At 42.8% G+C, this 18242-nt stretch overlaps 1 protein-coding gene across 10 annotated transcripts in view; it reads left to right on the forward strand.

Moving 5' to 3' along the window:
* The window catches only part of hivep1 (HIVEP zinc finger 1), a 294854-nt gene that overhangs the window by 50548 nt on the left and 226064 nt on the right, over positions 1-18242 (forward strand). The gene's annotated exons all lie outside the window — the stretch shown is intronic.

Consider the following 18242-nt stretch of genomic DNA (forward strand, 5'->3'; position numbering starts at 1 on the left):
TATTGAACATAAACAAAAGCTGTAGCAGGTAATTTATCGAACAGTTAATCCATGATATCCAGTAGCACAGTGGTTAGCATTGTTGCTTCACAGCGGCAGGGTCCCAGGTTCGATTCCCGGCTTGGGTCACTGTCTGTGCAGAGATTGCATGTTCTCTCAGTGTCTGCGTGGGTTTCCTCCGGATGCTCCGGTTTCCTCTCTGTCCTGAAAAACGTGCTGTTAGGTGAATTGGACATTCTGAACTCTCCCTCTGTGCACCTGAACAGGCGCTGGAGTGTGGCAACTGGGGGATTTTCACAGTAACTTGATTGCAGTGTTAATGTAAGCCTACTTGTGACGATAATAAAGATTATTACATTATTATGGTATGGGATCATGAAAAGCCTCCATTTTGTTTGCAATGCCTGACAGTTGTTTTTGGCCTGTAAGCTTGTGTTGTTCTGGGCTCAGTCTTCATTGTAGGTTAGTTGGCATTTTTAGTTACTAATTCAGTCCTTTTCCTGTCGATGTTTTTTTCCTCCAAAAGAGTTTGCTCATTCCTGAGGCAGCCTACCTTAACTCTGCGATAGACTGACTTCCAAATTACACCATTGACCCATTTTACAGAAGTAACTTCATTGCTCCATAGCTGTGACTTTGTTGTACTTATTGAGTAAGGGAAATTAATAATGGGAAGTGGACAACTTTCCATTTTGAACACAGGCCCAAATATTTTCTACGTTTGGTGGAAGTTACACTGAAGTTACAACAGGAAAAAGATGGAATGCTACTGTCAGCATCAAACAGTCACAGCTCTATAATAAGAATAAAAGGTGGAACAGGTGAAGAACAGAATCTCTGGTAAAGGCCGACTGTCCACATCGAATGTCCATCTATAGCTTTCCACTTGGGCTACTGTGACTACTTGTATCATTGCCATTCTGACTTGACATAGGCTGGGGGATGAACTTGGGGCTTTTAAGGTCCAACTACCCACTGATGGAACTAACTGTGCCAATGCAGAATGCTCAGATATAAGGGATTCCACTCCCTCAACATGCAGTTGGTGTGATCAATGTCTCATGCAAGTCAGTGTCCGGTATTCTGGCATCATCCATGGTGACTTTGTTCTGCTGTAGTTTGTGGTGCCATATGTATTTGGGTCACCATGACAAACCAGAGGGTGACTATTGAGTGAGAGGACTATTTGCTGACCCCATGGCTCATTGAGTCCATGCACACATGAGCAGCATGGATATAATGAAAGATAACTGCCACAGAAAATGTGTAAGAGCAGACATTTGGCGTGCTTAATCAATGCTGTTGCTGCCTGTGCTGCTCTAGCGGGGTCCTGCAGTACTCAGCAGAAAGTGTTTCGAGATTTGTCATGGTTACATAACTTCACCATTATGGGGGCACAATTCTTACTATATAACAGCAAGGAAGGGGAAGGGAGGGTGCAGCGAACACTTTCTGGCGAGGCTGTTTGTGATTGCCTTGTCTGACTGATAGCAGTGAATGTAACTTCTATTTTCATAGGCCAAAATTGCTCTCTCTGGTATTAACTATCACAACATCTTGTCAGCAGAATGTTGAATAAAACCAGTACGAAAAGACTTTCTGAATTAAATGTATGAATCGAACCATTCCGAATTACATTAAAAGTCAATTGTTCATGCTTGTGCAATCCCTTGGTATTTATTTTCCGTGTGCTCTTAGCTCAGTCGCTTAATTAGCGAAAAAGCCTTCAAAAATTCCTGAATTAAAATCTCAGTGCAGTCTTTCTTTAGTTAACAAAATTGAGGCAAATGGAATAGGAAGGTCAGTGACAGTTTAAATAAAAAAAATGTACATAAACTTGGATATTGGAATACAGAGTAAAACTTCAAAATTTGTCGATGATTCCAAACTTGGAGGAGTGGCAAACAGTGAGAATTATTGCAATTGTCTGCAACAGAACAAACAGTCTAATAATAATAATCACTTACTGTCACAAGTAGGCTTCAATGAAGTTACTTTGAAAAGCCCCCCGTCGTCACATTCTGGCGCCTGTTCAGGGAGGCCGGTATGGGAATTGAACCGGCGCTGCTAGCCTTGCTGTGCATCACAAGCCAGCTGTTTAGCCCACTGTGCTAAACCAGCCCCTGTCTTGCTGAATCAGCAAAAAAGCGGCAGATGGAATTTAATGCAGAGAATTGTGAGGTGTTGCATTTAGACAAGGGACAGGAAGTGTCATTATAGACTCAAAGGGCACAAATTCAAAGAGTTTACAGGGACAGAGGGACCTGGGAGTTTGTGCCTGTATCTTTGAGGATCAAAGGACGTATTGAGAGCGCAGTTAGCAAAGCATTTTGGGACCTTGGGCTTCACAAATAGAGGCATTGAGTACAAAAGCAGGGAAGCTATGCTGACTCTGTATAAAGCTCTACGTAGGCCACCACTAGAACATGGTGTCCAATTCTGGTCACTTTATTTTAGGAAGGATGTGAAGGTCCTTGACGTAGTAGAAGAGATTTACCAGAATGGCTTCGGGGATGGGAGATTTTGGCTAAAAGGTTAGGTTGTCGAAACAGAGGTTGTTCTCCTTGTAGCAAAGCAATTTATGGGAGATATGATAGAGGTGTATAAGACAACGACTCGTTTGGATAAGGTCAACAAAGAAAAACTAGCTGATGGTGCAAGAACTAACATCACATATTTAAAGCTTTGGACAAGAGATGCAGTGGTGTGTGGGAAAGAACTTTCTCATGTAGCAATTGGCCAAAACTGAAAGTTGTTGCCTCTGTGAATGGTGGAAGGGACATTTGTGGGAAATAAACTTGGCCACAGGGGTGGACCCGGTGAATGGAACTAAATGGGTTGCTCTACAGGGGTGGACCCGGTGAATGGAACTAAATGGGTTGCTCTACAGAGAGCCGGCATAGAGTTGATGGGCCGAATAGTATTCTTTATGACGTTAAGATTGTATTATGCTTCCTTGCCCTGATGCTCCTGCACAGTGCTATCCCAGTGGTTGTCGTATGGATAGTGAAAAGCTGCTGATTTTCAGTGGGGGGAAACTGAAAATAGCCTTGCAGAAATATTTATGCAGCTTGGCTTTAGATTGCACTGTCTCGGCATGGGCGACAGCAGTTTGGGTTGGCTGGCTGATGGGCAACAGTGGTGTTAAGAATTGGGGAAAATTTAAGATTGAAAGGTAAAACAGGGAGTCGATTAGAGGCGGATGTCGAGAGAAACGATGAGATGTGAATTTGCCCATTAGTGGAAGGTATTTTACATATATGATTAGAGAAAACAATGTGGCTATTGAGGTGGTAACTTCAAAGTGGAGAGATAAGGAAATAGACAGGTACCTACTATAAGCCAATTCCACAGGGTGTATAACTAGAACCGTAACTAAGGAAAGAGGGAGAGAGGCTGCTGATCTCAGAACTGCCTCAAGTTGCAGATATAACCTCCCGAAAGAAGCGGCCATTTTCTGCCTTTGTTGAACCTGAAGCCCATTTCCCAGATGTGGCCACCATAACCTGATTGTGATAATTATTTTCGGTATTTAGCTCATAAATTTACTTAAAATTGTATGTTTTGGGAAAAAGGGGTGTGCTAGAGTTCCGGTAATATAGGTACAAAGAAAGTTACAGCACAGGAACAGGCCCTTCGGCCCTCCCAGCCTGCGCCGATCCAGATTCTTTATCTAAACCTGTCTCCTATTTTCCAAGGTCTAATTCCCTCTGCTCCCCGCTCGTTCATATATCTGTCTAGATGCATCTTAAATGATGCTATCGTGCCCGCCTCGACCACCTCCGCTGGCAAAGCGTTCCAGGCACCAACCACCCTCTGCATAAAAAAACTTTCCACGTACATCTCCCTTAAACTTTCCCCCTCTCACCTTGAAATCGTGACCCCTTGTAATTGACTCCCCCAATCTTGGAAAAAGCTTGTTGCTACCACCTTGTCCATACCTCTCATAATTTTGTAGACCTCAATCAGGTCCCCCCTCAATCTCCGTCTTTCCAACGAAAGCAATCCTAATCTACTCGACCTTTCTTCATAGCTAGCACCCTCCATACCAGGCAACATCCTGCTGAACCTCCTCTGCACCCTCTCTAAAACATCCACATCCTTCTGGTAATGTGGCGACCAGAACTGCACGCAGTATTCCAAATGTGGCCTAACCAAAGTCCTAGTAGTTGGAGACCAAGGGGTGGTTATCATGTAAAACTTATTTGTGTATAGTCCCCAGTATACTTAATTGGCATTGTGTATTTCAGTCCTTTGTGTCGTGTACATTTTGCCTACCCTTTAAGTTAAATATTCTTTATTAATTATCACACAACAGCTGAACTGTTCGTCACTGAGTTATACACCATTCCTCACATTGTACCAAAATAAACACATACACCACTAAGAATTGGTGTTCCAAGTTACCCTTCTGGGTTTTGGGATACCCTCGCATTTAACACCAGCGTGGTTTGTTACAGTGGGAGGAAGGAAATTGTCATCTTGAAAGTGATACATACTCCAATATGACACTGCCACTCCCATAGATTCTGCTGCAGCTACTGTAGTCATGTGTTCGAGGGCAGATTGCTGTGATACACAGCAAGCCCCTTTGAATACTGGCATCCACAACTCTGGTAGCAATCTGAACCTTTGTGGCAACTATTTAAGATTCCTCAGAGCAGACTGGACTGGCATGCCAACAAGTTGGCCTTGCACAACTTCTGAACTTCTACTGCAGTGAAACAGACTGATAAGCTCGAGGAGATGCTTGTCAGGAAGGAAGATGTGTTGCGCGTTTTGAAAAACTTGAGGATAGACAAGTCCCCCGGGCCTGACGGGATATATCCAAGGATTCTATGGGAAGCAAGAAATGAAATTGCAGAGCCGTTGGCAATGATCTTTTCGTCCTCGCTGTCAACAGGGGTGGTACCAGAGGATTGGAGAGTGGCGAATGTCGTGCCCCTGTTCAAAAAAGGGAATAGGGATAACCCTGGGAATTACAGGCCAGTTAGTCTTACTTCGGTGGTAGGCAAAGTAATAGAAAGGGTACTGAGGGATAGGATTCCTGAGCATCTGGAAAGACACTGCTTGATTAGGGATAGTCAGCACGGATTTGTGAGGGGTAGGTCTTGCCTTACAAGTCTTATTGACTTCTTTGAGGAGGTGACCAAGCATGTGGATGAAGGTAAAGCAGTGGATGTAGTGTACATGGATTTTAGTCAGGCATTTGATAAGGTTCCCCATTGTAGGCTTGTGCAGAAAGTAAGGAGGCATGGGATGGTGGGAAATTTGGCCAGTTGGATAACAAACTGGCTAACCGATAGATGACAGAGAGTTGTGGTGGATGGTAAATATTCAGCCTGGAGCCCAGTTATCAGTGGCGTACCGCAGGGATCAGTTCTGGGTCCTCTGCTGTTTGTGATTTTCATTAACGACTTGGATGAGGGAGTTGAAGGGTGGGTCAGTAAATTTGCAGATGATACGAAGATTGGTGGAGTTGTGGATAGTGAGGAGGGCTGTTGTCGGCTTCAAAGAGAGATAGATAGATTAGGGGCAGCAGGGTAGCATAGTGGTTAGCAGAAATGCTTCACAGCTCCAGGGTCCCAGGTTCGATTCCCGGCTGGGTCACTGTCTGTGTGGAGTCTGCACGTCCTCCCCCTGTGTGCGTGGGTTTCCTCCGGGTGCTCCGGTTTCCTCCCACAGTCCAAAGATGTGCGGGTTAGGTGGATTGGCCATGCTAAATTTCCCGTAGTGTCCTAATAAAAGTAAGGTTAAGGGGGGGGTTGTTGGGTTACGGGTATAGGGTGGATACGTGGGTTTGAGTAGGGTGATCATGGCTCGGCACAACATTGAGGGCCGAAGGGCCTGTTCTGTGCTGTACTGTTCTATGTTCTGGATAGGATGCAGAGCTGGGCTGAGAAGTGGCAGATGGAGTTTAACCCTGACAAGTGTGAGGTTGTCCATTTTGGAAGGACAAATATGAATGCGGAATACAGGGTTAACGGTAGGGTTCTTGGCAATGTGGAGGAGCAGAGAGATCTTGGTGTCTATGTTCATAGATCTTTGAAAGTTGCCACTCAAGTGGATAGAGCTGTGAAGAAGGCCTATGGTGTGCTAGCGTTCATTAGCAGAGGGATTGAATTTAAGAGCCGTGAGGTGATGATGCAGCTGTACAAAACCTTGGTCAGGCCACATTTGGAGTACTGTGTGCAGTTCTGGTCACCTCATTTTAGGAAGGATGTGGAAGCTTTGGAAAAAGTGCAAAGGAGATTTACCAGGATGTTGCCTGGAATGGAGAGTAGGTCATACGAGGAAAGGTTGAGGGTGCTGGGCCTTTTCTCATTAGAACGGAGAAGGATGAGGGGCGACTTGATAGAAGTTTATAAGATGACCAGGGGGATAGATAGAGTAGACAGTCAGAGACTTTTTCCCCGGGTGGAAGACACCATTACAAGGGGACATAAATTTAAGATAAATGGTGGAAGATATAGAGGGGATGTCAGAGGTAGGTTCTTTACCCAGAGAGTAGTGGGGGCATACTCAAGTAGTTGAGTCGGAAACGTTGGGGACCTTCAAGCGGCTATTCGATAGGTACATGGATTAGGGTAGAATAAAGGAGTGTAGATTAACTTCTTCTTAAGGGCAGCACGGTAGCATTGTGGATAGCACAATTGCTTCACAGCTCCAGGACCCCAAGTTCGATTTCGACTTGGGTCACTGTCTGTGTGGAGTCTGCACATCATCCCCGTGTGTGCGTGGGTTTTCTCCGGGTACTCCGGTTTCCTCCCACAGTCCAAAGATGTGCAGGTTGGGTGGATTGGCCATGAAAAATTGCCCTTAGTGTCCAAAATTCTATGATTAACCTCGGACAAAAGTTCAGCACAACATCGTGAGCACCTTGGAGCTGCGCTCCGAAAGCTCGTGTTTGAAACAAACCTGTTGGATTTTAACCTGGTGTTGTAAGACTTCTTACTGTGCTCACCCCAGTCCAACACCGGCATCTCCACATCATGGCTTCCATCATTCAAGTCATTGATAAAAGTCACAAATAGCAGAGGACCCAGCATTGTTCCCTGTGGTGCACCGCTGGTGACGGCTCCAGGATGAAAATTTATCATCTACCACCACCCTCTGTCTTCTATGTGATAGCCAGTTACTGATCCAATCAGCCAAATTTCCCTCTCGGCCATACCTCCTTACTTTCTGCATGAGCCGACCATGCGGCACCTTGTCAAAAGCCTTACTAAAATCCATGTATACGATATCAACTGCTCAACCTTCACCTATGTGCTTAGTTACATTATTGTACATATCTCGCAGTCAACATGGCTGCCCCATCAGTGTTTTCATGTTACTCCTCTATAGAAATTAAATGTCCCACCTCACTTTGCAGTGGGCTGACACCTGTGTTACCCTACTGCCTGCCCTAGCCACGCTGCGCTGCTTGACACCATGTGCAAATCAGATCTTTTAAGATGCCCTCTTGGGTATGCAACATATCTGAGCTGCTGACTGCAGCTGTAAGTAATGTTGTTTCTTCTTTATGACAGTCTTCCTACTCCCACCTTTCTTTTCACCATTGCCTTGCCTGGCCGCTATTCTTGTGTATCAGAAACGTGAAAGGTACAAGGGTAGAATTGCAATGAGGGGATGGGAGAGAAAGTAAGAAGTACTTGCTCAGACCATCTACAGCTTATGAATCAGAAGAGATTGTGGGATGTGGGGGAAGTTGGACGCAAGAGGGGATTGGAGTATAAATCAGCTTCAGAAGTCCAGTTCTGCCATTGGCTGAATAGGGGCATAGGGGCCTCACGGTAGCATGGTGGTTAGCATCAATGCTTCACAGCTCCAGGGTCCCAGGTTCGATTCCCGGCTGGGTCACTGTCTGTGTGGAGTCTGCACGTCCTCCCCGTGTGTGCGTGGGTTTCCTCCGGGTGCTCCGGTTTCCTCCCACAGTCCAAAGATGTGCGGGTTAGGTGGATTGGCCATGCTAAAATTGCCCGTAGTGTAAGGTTAATGGGGGGATTGTTGGTATACGGGTTACGTGGGTTTAAGTAGGGTGATCATTGCTCGGCACAACATCGAGGGCCGAAGGGCCTGTTCTGTGCTGTACTGTTCTATTCTATTCTGTCGTCAGTCTTGGCCACTTCAATGTTAACAAGTACCACCTCTTCCATAATAGTAAAGGCAAGGAGCCATATCTGTTCCCTGCTGGCCTGGTGCTGCTGCCTCTGGCTTTGTGTTAACTTGTCCTACATGGGAAAGGAAAGTCTGTCGGTAAGTGTGGTATTCTGTTTTTGGATGACGTGACTCATAGTTAAATAGCTGACAATGTGTGCAAGTTGTGAGTTGTAGGTGTGAGAGGCTTGTCGCAATGCTCAGTGTGTGTGAGTGAGATGAAACTGAACATTAGCAATGACGTTAAAAACAAAATGCTCAGCAGGTCTGATAGAACCTGTGGAGGGAGAAACTGAATTAACGTTCAGGGTCTCTGGGGCTGCACGGTGGGATAGTGGTTAGCACTGCTGTCTCATGGCGGCCAGGACTCTGGTTCGATCCTGGTCCAATGTCGCTGTCAGTGTGGAGTTTGCGCATTCTCCCCAAATCTGCGTGGGTCTCGCCCCACAACCAAAAATTGTAGGTGAATTGGCCATGCCAAACTGCACCTTAATCGGGGGACAAAAACAAATTGAGTACTCTAAATTTTAACAAATTGAGTCAAATATGATCTCTTCAGATCTCATATTGGACTTGAAACTTTAACCCTGTTTGTGCCTCCCTCCACAGATACAATGTCAGTAGGAAACATGTTAGAGTCTATAATGAAATACATGGAGGATCCATTGGCGGGATCCTCCGCTTTGCCGGCAGCGCACTCACGCCCGCGGATTTCGCGACAGCGCGGGTCTGCCCACAAAGGAAACCCCATTTGCCTGCTGCTGAGACAGAAAATCGCAGCTGGCGGGGGTGCGCTGCACCAGTAAAGGGGTCCGCGGGACGGATAATCCTGCCCGTGATAACAGGACCCTTAAAAGTAACATCAACGAGATTCGACAAAGTGAAAGAGAAATCGTGTTTGATGACCTAACTGAAGTTTTTAAGGGTGTAACTCGTAAAATAGATGAGGGAGAACCTGTGATTATGGTGTATTTGGATTTTCAGAAAGCCTATCTGCCATACAATACGAACAAGGCTGATCTGTGACTGAACTCCATATACCCGTCTTCGTCTTATACCCTTTAATATCTTTGGATAGCAAAAATCTCTCTCTTTCAGATTTTAAAATCAACAAGTGATCTGGCATCAATTGTCATTTGCAGAAGAGTTTCAGACCTCTCCCATCCTTTCTATGTGGAAGTATTTTCTAATTTCACTCCTGAAAGGCTTGGCACTAATTTTTAATCTGTCCCTCCCGGTCCTAGGCTCCCCAACAATGACATCATTTATTTCTATTTTCTTTATCTGTTAATTTTTCTTAATAACTTGAAACATTTGATCAAATCACCTATTAACTCTACTAAATTCCTGGGAACACGACCCCTATTAGGGCAACAGGGTAGCATTGTGGATAGCGCAATTGCTTCACAGCTCCAGGGTCCCAAGTTCGATTCCGGCTTGGGTCACTGTCTGTGTGGAGTCTGCACATCCTCCCCGTGTGTGCGTGGGTTTCCTCCGGGTGCGCCGGTTTCCTCCCACAGTCCAAAGAAGTGCAGGTTAGGTGGATTGGCCATGATAAATTGCCCTTAGTGTCCAAAATTGGCCTTAGTGTTGGGTGGGGTTACTGGGTTATGGGGATAGGGTGGAGGTGTTGACCTTGGGTAGGGTGCTCTTTCCAAGAGCCGGTGCAGACTTGATGGGCCAAATGGCCTCCTCCTGCACTGTACACTTGTATGATGATCTATGATCTATTGTGCTTGTAATTTAATTCTCGGCGATTTAATTTTAATTATCGGAGTCCAAGTATCATTTGGTATACCTCTGCTGAATTCCCTCCGAGGCCCATATATCCTTCCTCTGGTGCAGTGCCTACTTCTGCTCTCAGTACTCCAGGTACAATATAGTCAGCCTTTTGCAGAGCTGAAGCCTGACTTCTACCCCTTGTATCCTAATACTTTAGAAATAAAGGCCAGCATTCCACTAGATTTTTCAACCATTTTCCATAAATCAGAAATTATATCCAATGTGACTGTGGCAAGGTAAATCACCCCCCCTCCTCTTTGATCTGTCTGCTGCCTTTGACATGGTTGACCACACCATCCTGCTTCAACGCCTTTCCAACATCATCCACTTGACTGGGTCTGCATTTACTTGATTCCATTCTCATCCATATAAGCCTAGTCAGAGTATCACTTGCAATCTCTTCCAGCTCCTGCACTGCTACCTCTGGTGTCCCCCAAGGATCTGTTGGTGACACTGTCCTATTTTTCATCTACATATTGTTCCTCAGCAATGTTACCTGAAAACACAGCCTCAGTTTTCAGGTGTACGCTGATGGCACCAAGCTCTCTGGCACCATTGCCGCTCTTGACTCCTCAACTGTTGCTAATTTATTAGGTTGCTTGTCAGCATCCATTTCTGTTCTGAATTGGAGAAATTTTCTCCAATTAAATATTGGGAAAACAAAAGCCATTGGCTTTGGCCTTGACTATAAACTTCATTCTCTAGCTACGAATCCAGCCCTCTCCCTGGCAATTGTCTGAGGTTGAACCAAACTGATTGTAAACTTGCTGTCATATTTGACCCTGACAACAAACTTTTAACCACACGTCCATGCCATCATCGAGAACGCCTACTTCCTCCTCTGTCACATTGCCCAACCCTGTTTCTGCTTAATCTCATCTGCTTTGAAACCCTCATTCATGCCTTTGTCACCTCTTGACTTGATTATTTCAACACTCTGATGGCTGGTCCCTCCCATTCTACCATCCATAATCTTGAGGTAATCCAAAACCTGGCTGCATGATCCTTAGGCTCACTTCTGCGATTTACCATTCCACCCGCGTGTTCACTGACCTACATTGGCTCTCTCCTAGTAAATCAGCACCGCAATTTTAAAATCTGTATCATCTTTTCAAAACCTTACATACCCTTCTTATCACTAAAACTCCTCCAGCCCACCAATTCTGAGACATCTGCACTCATCTAATTCTGCCCTCCTGCTCCACTGTTGGTGGCCATGTACTCGGTTGCCTAGGCCCCAAGTTCTGTTATTCCCTCCCTAAACCTGACTGAAGTTTTACCTCTTTCCTCTTTTAAGATTCTCCACAAAACCCACCCATTGACCATGCTTTTGACCATCTGCTCTTATATTGGCTTATGTGGCTCGATGCCAGACTAGCTTTGTAATGCTCCTATGAACATCATTACACCTAAAGACACTTTGTACCTGTTATGACATTTTAATGATGTATGTATGTCAACCTTTTTTGGTCACTTTGTACTTCCAATACTAGATTTTCACCATTTAAAAAGTAGCCTGTTGCACTAGTCCAAAGTCACATTCACTTAAGTGAAACCCACTTGTTATAGTTTTGCCACAATATTTTATCAATATTGTTTTCTAATCGCTGCAAGCTTACAATACTGCCTATTTTTCTGTCACCAGCAAATTTGACTATGCTGCTTACTATCTCATCATCAAGTTGTCAAGAAATATGGTGAATTGTTGAGGCCCAACATAAATGCAGAATGGAGGACATGATTAGTCACGTTCTTCTTATCCTTTTCGCTGTCCCCTGCCACTTAATAAATTTTGTAACTGGGTCAACGATCTGCCTTCAATTCCATGAGCTTCAACTTTCGTTAAGTCTCTTATGAGGGATTTTATTAAATGCCTCCTGGAAATCCATATAAATGACATCCATAGACATTCCCCGACCCACTACTTCAGTCACCTCCTCAAAACATTTGATTAGACCCATAAGGCCTGATCTACAAACCATTTTCCCTGTCTCTGATCAGCTATAAACATCCTAAGTGTCCAGTTTCACACTCTATTTGATTATAGACAATTTCCCAACATTATACGTTAATCTAAAATCTAACTGCTCTTTTATTCCCGAATTAAAAGGTAAAATACCTTTTAGTATTGCTGAAAAAAGACATGTCAAAGCTTTTCATCTTGCACTTGTCAGGACACTTTACAAGAATGCCAGTATAAGCGGAAAGCAACAATTTATACTAAATGAGAAGAGAATGCTGATTGGTGGATTCTGGTTGCCATGGAGAATGCACCAGTTGATGTTGACTGACAGATAACTGCTAAGCATGGTTTCAAATTTAAATCAAGCAGCTTGACTCTGATTGGTCAAGGAAGAATGAATCATCGAATGGCTGCTTATTTTGTTGAGCTGAAACAGGTGCACTGTGTGACTGCCTATCACCGTTCATAAATAGTGTGCATAACTTCCACATTTAAAGGAACTTTTCCAATAGGAAGATTATTGTTGGTGCATCTGCAATACTTCCTTTAAAATCCTAGAAAATGTGGGTATTTTGTTCATTTCTTGATTGGTACCAACTGGTTTTTATGGACTTTTATATCTTCACTTGAATGTTGTGAAAATGGGGCTCCAGCAAATATCTACAGGCTGTGAAAATGTTTTGTATAGTGTCTATCTGCTGTCAATCTTGAGGTCTATTGGAAAGGTGCTTGTTGTACACAACTTTGCTATTTACTCTTGATTTCTGTGAAAAATGGGCATTGTGCCTTTCTACAATTGTTTTTGTACTGAGACACCTATGCTGGCACCGCCCTTTCCTCATACCCTGAGTCCTTGCAGCCAGCTTCAGCCTTAAGAAGGGATTCTCAATGCTCTTGTTAAAAAGAGATCTTCTTAGCTGTTGGCCTTGTAGTGTACAAGAACAACCTATTTGACAACAATTATATTCATATAGTGCCCACAACATAATAAAGCATCCTCGGCAAGTCACCGGAACATTATATTAAAAAACTGAGATTGATCTACATATGGCCAGGTGACTAAAAGTTTGGTCAACGAGATAGGCTTTAAGGAGGAAAGAAGAGTAGTGATGCAGAGGGAAGGATTTCAGAACATTTGGCTTAGACCAGAATCATTGGCAATCTAGATGTGCGAGACCCCTTGAGGATGAGTGACCATAATATAATAGAATTTTTCATCAAGTTGGAGAGTTAAGTATTTGATTCTGAGACGTGTGTCCTGAATCTTAATAAATAAAGGAAACTACGATGATATGAGGCATGAATTGGCCATGATCATTGGGAAACGCTACTTCAAAGGATGACTATGGATAAGCAATCGCAAACATTCAAGGAGTGCATGGGGAAACTGCAACAATGGTTTATTCCTGTCTGGCACAACAGTAAAACTGGAAAGGTGGCCAATCCATGGCTTTCAAGGAAAATTTGAGATGTTATTTGATCAAAGGAAGAATCATATAAATTGGCCAGGGAAAAACAACAGGTCTGAGCAATTTTGAATTCAGCAAAAAAGGACCAAGGGAATGATATAAGAAGGGGAAAATAAAGTACAGGAATAAGGTTGCAGAGCACGCACAAAAACTGACTGTAAAAATTTGTACAGGCACGTGAAGGGAAAAGAATTGCGAAGACAAATGTAGGTCCCTTACAGTCAGAAATGTGGGAATTTATGATGGGGTGGGGAGAGAAAAGAAATGGCTGAGCAACTAAATGCATACTTCGGTTCTGTCTTCACAAACAACACAAATAATATACCAGAAATGTTGGGGAACGCAGGGTAAAGTGAGAGGGAGGAACTGAAAGAGATCAGTATTAGTAGCGAAATGGTGTTGGAGAAATTAATGGGATCGAAGGCCAATAAATCTGCAGGGCCTGAGAATCTCCATCCAAGAGTACTTAAGGAAGTGGTCTAGAAATATTGGACGCATTGGTATTCATCTTCCAGCATTCTATAGACTCAGTCAGAAGTCCACTATTTAAAAAAGAAGGTAGAGAGATAACGGGGAATTATAGACCAGTAAGCCTGACGTTGGTAGTGGGGAAAATTCTAGATTCCATTATCAAAGATTTTATAGTAGAACGCTTCAAAGACAGTAGGAGTTGATGAGAAGAGCCAGTGCCTATAGTTTATTTGGACTTTCTTGAAGTCTTTGGACAAAATTCCGCATAAAACATTAGCATGTAAAATTCAAGTACATGGGATTGGGGTGGTGTATTGAGATAGATAGAAAACTGTTGGCAGACAGGAAACAGTAGGATGGACTGATTCCTAGGGTGGTGGGATCAACTTATGTGGAGAGATTGAGTCGGTTAGGATTGTATTTGCTGGAGTTCAGAAGAATGGCGGGGGTGATCTTATAGAAACATATAAAATGTTATCAGGACTACACAGAGTAGATGTAAGAAGGATGTTCTCCATGGTGGGGGAGTTCAGAACCAGGGGTCACAATCTGAGGATACGGGGTAGACTATTTAGGACAGAGATGAGGAGAAATTTCTTAATCTAGAGAGTGATGAACCTGTGAAATTTGTTGCCACTGGAAGTAGTTGAGGTTGAAACATTGTATGTTTTCAAAAAGCAGTTAAATATAGCACTTAATAATAGTAATAATAATAATCATCATCTTTTATTGTCATACGTAGGCTTACATTAACACTGCCATGAAGTTACTGTGAAAAGCCCCTAGTCGCCACATTCCAATGCCTGTTCAGGTAATGAGCCGGTACGGCCGGTAATGGCCTCGCTCTCCATTACAAACCAGCTATCCAGCCCACTGAGCTAAACCAGCTGAATTTGGGATGAAGGGGATCAAAGGATATGGGGGGAGGCCGGTTAGGTTATTGAATTAGATGATCTGAATGAGTGGCAGAGCAGGCCCATAGGGCCAAATGGCCTCCTGTTGCACCTATTTTCTATGTCTACGGCAGCTGAAGGTATGATTAATAGTGATAGAGTGACTAAAACAGGGAATGTTTAAGAACCCAGAATTAGAGGAGTACTGAAACTAATATCTCTAAAGATTGTAGGGTTGGAGGAGATGACAGAGATATGGAGGGATCTTGAAAACAGGATTTAAAAAATTAAAATTAAGCTGTTGCTTGACCAGGAGCCAGTGTAGGTAAGCAAACACGGGACATGTTGCAAGGTAGGGCACAGGCAACAGATCTTAAGGTGATCTTAAATATATGGCAGGTAGAATGTGGGAGACTAGCCAGGCACGAGTTTAGATAGCCACATCTGGAGGTAACGAGGAATGAGGTTCCAGCAATAGGGACAATGTTGTGGACGTCGAAATAGGTGGTCTTTCCCCTCCTATCGGCAGCAGCACACTATCGGTGCAAGCATGCCTTTTGTAGGTCAGGAAACTCCAGTCATTTTAACTATTTCAAAATAAAGTTGCCCAGATAGTCATGAGTAAACGCACACTTTTGCGTAGAGAAGGTGTGATTTCTCTTTGGCTTGACCTTTTTTAGAATCATAGAATCATACAATGGAGTTGGAGTTATAAATTGAAAATATATCTCATTCCAGTATTTGACAACACAATTAAATTTTACAATATTTTTTTTTCTATTTCTAAATTAGCATTTTGGAGGGCTACCTTGATTTCAGCAAATCCATGGATGATTGATTTTGAAATGAGGTAGACAAAGTAATCGGGGTGGGATTCCGCAGTTTGGAAAGGTCTTTACAGCAAGGGAGAACGAGGAATCTGTTTGGCTACTGACGTTTGTAACCTGCTGCTGATGGGCTATGTTCTGCGTATTTACTGTAGCTGTGTTGCCATGGAAAAGTGTTGGGGGTGGATTCCTAGGATCCCTAAACCTTTGAGAGATTCCGCCTGAGAATCACAGAATGAATATAATCTGATATGGCAGGGTAATTCAGGTGTGAAGTGGCATAGAGGCGATGGGTTCACCTGACAGCTGACTGGTAATGTGGCCAATAGAAAGATTGAAGAAAACATATGTAACTGAAATAAGCATGCTTTATAGTTGTGTGGAATTTATCTTGGAGCCAATCTGCCTATTTTTGGAGAGTCCGTTTACGTTAGTGAAAAACATTTGGATGTTTGGTCTTCACAGTATCACTGAAATTTACAGGCGATGCTGATGGCTGGGCCACAGCTATTTAATTTTGAACAGCCCGATCAAATACGTTTGGGGACATAAATGTGTTGGGTTCTCTGTTTACAGCTGTGTCCACATATTGTTTGACGTGAGCTATTTGCATGCCAATTAGAAACAGCGGTGTGTATGTTTTTTGTACTTCCTTGTTTGTGTGTGTCTCTTGTCTCTTTCTGCATCTGACTGTTTTTGTGTGTGTCAGATTAATCCTCTGTCTCTCTTTGTGTCCATCTGTTTTGCTGTGTGCGAGTGGGTGTCTGCCTGTGCCTGTTTTACTGTGCGTCTGTCTATTTCTGTGCCTTCCTTTGTGTGTGTGTGTGTGTGTGTGTGTGCGCGTGTGTGTGTGCGCGTGCCTGCATTTGAAATTTTTCTAGCCCTATTTTTCTCAATTTGTATGTCAGTGTTTTTATCTTCCTGTCCTGTGTTTTTGTATACATCTATTTCTCAGCATTTGTGTATACCTGTTGGGTATTCTGCAACAACTGATGGACCATTACTGAGTTTATTCAGATGGACACCAATCCTTTTAACATTATAATAGTTTGTCTTCCAAATGGCTGTGAACACAGGTAAATCTTAAAAGCATTTTAATTGAACATCAGGAATGCAGATCGCTAATTCTGCTATTGCAGTACTAGCAGAAGTCTTCATAGCACCTAGTGTTTGAATGAGGTAAGCATAAATTTTTTATTACTGCATTTCTCCCAAGATGTTGTGCAAGATGAGAAAAACCCCATCATCTTAACCCTAAGTTGTTCTAGAAGTTCGCCTTGTGTTTCACAAATAATCTTGATATGTATAAAATCTTTTTCCAAGTGAAATTCCATAGATATTTGTTTTTTGTCTGCCACTAAACAAATTTGGCATTTCGGTCATTGTTTTTCCCTTTATTCATCTTTTTAACGACCATTATAAATCAGAATGATGTCTGCAACTTCTGTGAGTATAATTGTGAATTGCATATCTGTACGTATGTTATTTCCGAAAATTTCACCTGGACTCAACTCCCAAAACCCATGAGGATCAGATAATGTATAAAACAAATGTGTATAATTAACAATTCCACCAACATTTAGAAGGGAATTCCAGTACTTAATACATGTTCTGCAGGACATGAAGAAAAACGGTGTGATCTTGATGTGTTATTTACCTCATCGGGAAGATGCAATCGATCCACCTCGATGAACAATTTGTTTTCAAATGAATGTCGCCAAACCCATTGTTTTTAGTGCTCTTGCTGCCTGTGTTCTATTCATTCCTGACCTGTATCAGACATGATCTCTAGCAATGTAAAGGATAGACAAAATACTTCCATGATTTTTATAAGAATGATTTTTTTTACCAGCGTCCCCTGTATTAATGCCACCCGAGCAGTTGAGAATTGCAGAGGCAGGTCTTTTGCACAGTAGAAATACTTGCAGGTTGTCTTGTCATGAAACTGGTTCACAGAAAGGTGTAATTGGGATTCTTGTTGGCATTATATAACAGATGATGGTTGTATATTTCGAAAACTAAGGCAATCGTCCATATTGGAGGTATCAATTGCACGATCATTACCTTTTTTAGAATCATAGAATAGAGTTGGAGTTACAATAAATTAAAAATTGCACAAATTGAATTTCTAAGTAGGAAACCAGGGCCTGAAAAAATGAAGGTCTGGGAAATAAGTGTCAAAGCAGTTAAAACATTTGACTTAAATTCTGTTCCTTTGTGATTTTAGCAGAGTTAACAATCCCCCATTTATTTTAAATTGGTCACTGTCTCCACTAAAATAACAAGTTTCAGATGAAGGCATAAAGTATACAAAGATGGCGTAGTTTTGGAGATTCTCTTTTAAAGGCTTCTCTTTAGAATTGCTAGTTTCTATTAAAGACAGGAGGCGGGGGGTGGTGTGAGCAGAGAAGGGACATTTTGGAACTAGTTATACTCTTTTAAATTATCTTTGGTAGCATCCTCCCAAACTAGGAGTGCCACAGTTTTAATATAAATCCTGCCAGCTTTTACAGAAATGTACAGTCTTGAGTTTCCAGATGCTCACACAGACTAGTGTTGCAATTTTCTCGATCATTGACCTTTCATGCCCTATAGGGGTATGAGTTTCACATTATGACTTCTGAATAAATGAAATTGGGCAGATTTTACAGTATAGCTTCAAAGTCATTTCTTAAAG

This window comes from Scyliorhinus canicula, chromosome 5 (assembly GCF_902713615.1).
Source record: "Scyliorhinus canicula chromosome 5, sScyCan1.1, whole genome shotgun sequence".
Lineage (NCBI taxonomy): Eukaryota > Metazoa > Chordata > Chondrichthyes > Carcharhiniformes > Scyliorhinidae > Scyliorhinus > Scyliorhinus canicula.